The following is a 6,000-nucleotide window of genomic DNA, read 5'->3' on the forward strand; positions in this document are numbered from 1 at the left end:
CAGCTTCAGTCTGGGCAGAGGGAAGAGATAGCCAAGGGTGTAATCCAAGGCACACATAAAATTGGAGAAGGGGATTGAAAGGCTCTGGAGCACTGACATTGAGACCAGTGATATGTCAACAAGACAGCCCTGTCTTTCTGCAGCCAAAGTTTAATGTGCTGTGATGGAAAGGGTGGGCGTAGTGGTCATTCAGTCACTGTGATGGATTAAGTTGGAGTCTGGAACATGAGGAAAGAACATGGCCTTAGAGTTTCAACTGCTAATTATGGAAGGAACAGTTTCAGAAGGAAGTTCTTATAGCTCCTTAACTGGACTTCCATCAATGTACTGGATATAAATTGTTTTCAAAATTAAAAAGGCAATGTGGGGTGTCCCTAGGGGAAGAAATAGTGGACCCTACCAGTAATCCCTCCTCAGCATCACCCTGCCCGTGTTTGTCCTCCTTTCCTTGTTGCTTGGATTTCATCACACTTGTCCTGCGGTGGGAGTCAGGCCCAGTTTATAGAACACTCAGGAATTTTTCAAAATGCATTTATTTAAATTAAGCATGAATTGAGAAATAGCTAACAAGTTGTGTGTCTTCTATTCATTAAGATGATATGACTTTTCCAAGTTTCAGCATCAAATTTCACTAAGAAATACAGATTTCTAATCTTTAAACCTGTCGATACTATTTCATTTTCCTACTAATTGAATTTGGCAATATATTAAGCTTCATTTTTTAAGAAGTTTTGGATCATAAAGGGGTTCAACTATGGCAAGGGAGGAGCAATGTTGTGGGGTATCATTGATGAAGGATGCATGGGTGGAGGGAGTTCTCTAGGGCATGCATATAGGGTATACAGATATGTTCAAATGTTCATTAGGTATTATCCTTGTGGATAGATTTTCACATGACAATAGAAGGAGTGCTGAGTTCCCATCCTGGTGAGTTCTGTTGCATTCCCCAATGGAACAGCAACAATCCTTCAAAAGCAAGGACAAAGACCAGTGAAAATGGATGGCCCAAAGATGGGCTCTTAATATTGATGACTATGCTTATGAGACTGTGTGCTTGAAATTTCAACTAGGCCTAGAGCTTCAGGGTGCCTAAGACTTACCTCCTGAGAGCCTCCATGTTGCTCAGATGTGATCATTCTCTAAGTCAAACTCAGCATGTAAATGCATTACCTTCCCTACAGCATAGGGCAGGGACATGACTTCTATGGATGAGCATCCCTGGTGCTAAGGGATTACTACCAATCATCAGCTGGTGATGCAACTAGAAAAATACCTTTAACAAAAGGGGGAAATAGTCAAGACAAATGAGTTTATAGGACTAAGAGACTTGAAAATGTGTCCGGAGTTCATCAGAGGGGTCATGCTTATGCATGACTCTGATATAGTGGCATTTTGGGGACTTGGAGTTGTCCTGAATGATATTGCAGGGATAGATGCATAACATTATATATCCTGTGATAACCTAATGGATGGACTGGAAGAGAGTGTGAAAAACAATGTAAACTATAGTCTATGTGGTGTGGCAGCGCTCCAGTGTGTATTCACCAAATGCAATGTATGTGCTTACAGATGAAGGGGATGTTGATGTGGGAGGAGCAGGGAAATGGGGAGAGGGGTATACGGGAACCTCTTATGTTTTTTAGTGTAATATTTTGTGTGATCTATTTACCTATTTTTAAAGACGATAGAAATGTTGTTAATAAAATAAGAAATACAGATTTTATTGTAAATGGGGTTCTAGGTACCACATTAAAATTCCCACCCACATATATCATACTAAAATGAAGAACACCCTTTTGTTCCATTTTTTTATTTGCTTAGGTCAATTCAATATAATATGAGGCTAGAGTGCGTTAAATAAATGGTAGCACTTTTCTCTAACCAAACTTTCAACAAAATCAAACAAAGGCAGGACAATGGATATTGAATCATTAAGGCCATTCCTAAGGATGGTGGGATGCACAATGTATCATGGAGCTCCTACTTAACAGGCTTCCTAATTTGGAATCCACAATTAAAAATACTTAAGAACATAAGTCCACAATTAGATATACCTCACTGACAACAGACCCATTTAGGTTCTCTCCATGCAAATGATAAAAGATAAACATTTCGTAAAAGTTGAGATATCACAGATTTATTGAGTGATTCATTATTTTGGCGATCTCTCATTCAGAAAAGGGAGGAAAGTGAAAGCTCATATAGGGGGGACAGAGAAGCAAGAGGTTTCCATTTTATGTGGAGGGGATTCAAATTGATTAGCAGATATACAATAATAGTGTGTTTTTCCATTCTGATGTTCAGTCACTACTCTAACAAAACTAGTTTTTTCATCAAGTGTTGCTCATCAGCAGTCCATTAAAATGTTTTACATTTTCAGGTCTTTTTTGTTGTATTTCTTTTCTGCACAAGTCATTCTCAGAAAAGATTCTTCTGCCAGTAAGCCCAATGTGGGCAGCCATTTTATTTTACTAAACATGAAATTCCCTGACTCTAAAAAATTCCATCCCGTGGTTTTTAATGGGTATTATGCGTACAGAGGGGCAAATTCAGCCCCTTCCCATCACCCACAGTCAGGTAAATCTCTATTCTTCCCTGAGGGGAGTACAATGAAGAATAGAGTGGGAAAAGAGCAGAACTACTCTACTCAATATCTAAATATTAGACACTAAGGTTGATATGTTCCTGATATTTTCCTAATCAGGAAATGCCACTGGGGTCTCTGACCAGATACTGATTGGAAAACACTCACCAGTCTACCCTGAGCTGCTTCAGAACTCTGATTCTGGTGAGCAATGGCAGTCAGTTCTGCTTCCAAAAGGGACATTCTACTTTGTTTTTCATGTGAAAAGTTTTTGTCTTGATATAAAGAAAGATTTTCTCTATCAGAGAATTCAGTGGAAGGCACAGAGTACTCTTCCTAGAGAGGACCCCTTGGGAAACTGCTAGACATAGAGGGAGCCCCAGAATCAGACAGGAAGCCAGTCCTTAACCTCCCTCTTTACCTGCCCTGGGCTGGACCTTATGCTCAGTATGTCCTGTGCAGCCCCTTATGGTGATGCTGCAAGAGAGGGTTTTGCCTCAGCTCTCACTGCATTCACTGCAAAGTTTCTAGCACAGTAATACATGACTGTGTCCTGCTCTCAGGCTGCTCATTTGCAAATATAGTGTGTTCTTCGAATTGTCTCTGGAGATGGTGACTCATCCTTTTAGTGATGTTGCATAATTCTGAGACCCTCCATTAGGGTGAATTTCTCCAATCCTCTCCAGCCCCTACCCAGGAGCCTGATGCATCCATTGCATCCACTGGTTGCTTAAGGTAAATCCAGAGGTTACTCAGGAGAGCCTCAGTGATCTCCCAGGCTGGAACAAATCTCCTGCAGATTCCAACAGTTGGATTTTACTCTGAACACCTAGAGGCAGATAAATATCCTGGTGAGAAAAACTATCACTCATATGAAATATTTCTCTCACTCATACCTACTCACATACTCAATATCTTGAGATTTCCTAAAATAACCTTCTAAAATAGCAACCAGGGAAATCCAGGTCATCTCAAACTCCATGGTGAACCTTCATTGTTAAGTTCCAATCCTGGGTTTGGGGATTCTCTGGAAAAGTTGCAGAGTAAGGGCTGCACTGATTCTCATAAACAGATGGTAGAGCTGTTTTTAAATATCCTCTTCCTATGCAGCAGTTTCTGGGGTTGGAGACCTACAGAAAGGCTGTACCCAGAGAAAATATGGCTGTCCTTGGGGAGATGGGTGGCATTTGGGAAACTATGAATTCTCATTATGAGATTTTCTTTGGCTAAATTCTTAGGACTGGTTATTATTTTACTTTATGTCCACAGAGAAAATGAGAAGAAAATGTTGATATTAATTTTTTAAAATCTAAATTGACCCATAGAAGCATAAAGGGATGTAGAATATGTCCAAGAGCTCATATTTGGTAAGGATGAGCCCCAGTGCCTGGGCTTTGGCTCCTCCCCTCTGGACTTGAATGCTCTCCTAAAACAGATGCAGGATGGAGATGGACAAGCTGAGGGAGGTTTGCAGAAGTGTGCTTCCTGTAATGAGAGCATCACAGGGTATTGCTGCATTCAACTCTTTACACATAGAAAGTAGGGAGAACCAGGCTGCAGGTAGATGAATTTTCAGGAGTTTCTGAGTTTCCATGTATCATTATCTGTTTATTTGTAACAACAATTTTGTTTATTTGTAACAACAGCTTTTATGATGTATAATTTGTATATGATAGAATGCACAGCAATTAAAGTATACATTTCACATTTATTAAACATTTTGTACATTCATGCAATCATTTCCACAAAAAAGATAGTTAAGAAGTCTGTCATCCTAAAAGATTCCACTATAATTTCTATAATTTTTGCCTTGCACCATGTCCCCAAGTGACCATTGACTTTTTTCATGTTACTTTAGGTTAGTTCTCATCTCCCTCAACTTATATAAATGTAATTATGCAATATATACTTGCATTTCTTTAATTTCTTTCTCTAAGCACAATTATTTGAGAATGCACAAATACTGTGCATGGATCAGGCATTTATTGATTTTAACACTGAGAACTGTTTCTGTATGTATATACCATAATTTCTTTATTCACTTGTTGATGGGAAGTTTGGTTGTTTCCAATTTGCCAGCTTGAAGATGTAGAGAACTAAGAAAATAGTTTTCTGGTTGTTAGAGCAAATACAACAACCCTAACAAGGAAAACTGGAAAAGTTCATATTTACAAATTTTCTTCAATACCTAAGAACTTAGGTCATGGTACAAACAACATTACTGAGAACTGAAGTAAGTCAAGTGTCTATAAGGAAAATCAGACACAGTCATACGTATACCTGGTTCAGATGACATGAAGTGAGATTAAATGAGAAATAGTTAATGAGTTTCCAAATGTAAGTTAAGATGATGTCATTAGTATGATAAGTTCCCAGGTGGCACACTCTTAAGTGACTACAAACCTCTTTCAGGTAACAGAATCCAATAGAAGCTCCCCTACCACCCTGTGTGGCTTTCAGAGACAGGAAAATTACCACTGCCAAATTAGCCCAGTCACAACTACCCTAAATCCCAAGGAAGCAGTGTGAAAGGCATTAAAACCATATCCTACATGCGCTGGCAAAGTCTGTTAAAAATGGTTGGCAAACAAACCCCATCACCTAAAACCTTCCCATTACTTCCCCTTTCTTCCCTGAGAAAAGAAGCCTTGAACTCTAAGAAAGGGCAGCTAAACTGGGGAATAACCATTGCATTCTGGGAGGGAACAGATGGGAACACAAGACACTCTTCCCTAGATGTGGGGGTCAGGAACTAGAGCAGGGCTCAGCATTGCTCCAGAGGAGGAACAGGAACACTTGTTCTTCTTGCCAAACTGAGCGTCAAAATGCCTTTCTAAATTTAACTCTGTCAGAAGAGCAAGAACATCCTTTTATCTCTACCACCATCATCAGGAAAACAAAAGAGCAGACCTATGGCATGAAGCTATGCAGGGCAACAAAAACTGCGTATCACTACAGGAATATGAAGTCTTCCAAGTCTAAAACAATATCAGTCTTCGATTTTCTCATCCATGGCATCAAAGACTTCAAATGCAGCCCTGACTCAATTGACACAAATAGCCACAACAAAGGCCTTGCTGTGGAATGGAGTGATAATCTCTAAGAAAAACAAAAATAAATAAAATATACTATACTCCTGTATATACTGTTCTCTACAGCACATCTAAATTTCAACCACCATAATAAAAATTACATATCGAAAGGCAAGAATTACAGACTTCATAGACAAATTTTAAGAACAAGATTAAGATGTGACAAAGTTATTATAACTGTAAAATTAAGCATGAAATTTAAAATAAAAAATTAATAATTTTAATAACTATTCAGGAAAAGGCAGACAGAGTTCTGGATCAGATTATTAACTCCAAAAGACAACTATATCTATAAAAAAGTAATATGTAACAAAATGCAAGAAA

Source organism: Dasypus novemcinctus, chromosome 19 (genome assembly GCF_030445035.2).
Source record: "Dasypus novemcinctus isolate mDasNov1 chromosome 19, mDasNov1.1.hap2, whole genome shotgun sequence".
Lineage (NCBI taxonomy): Eukaryota > Metazoa > Chordata > Mammalia > Cingulata > Dasypodidae > Dasypus > Dasypus novemcinctus.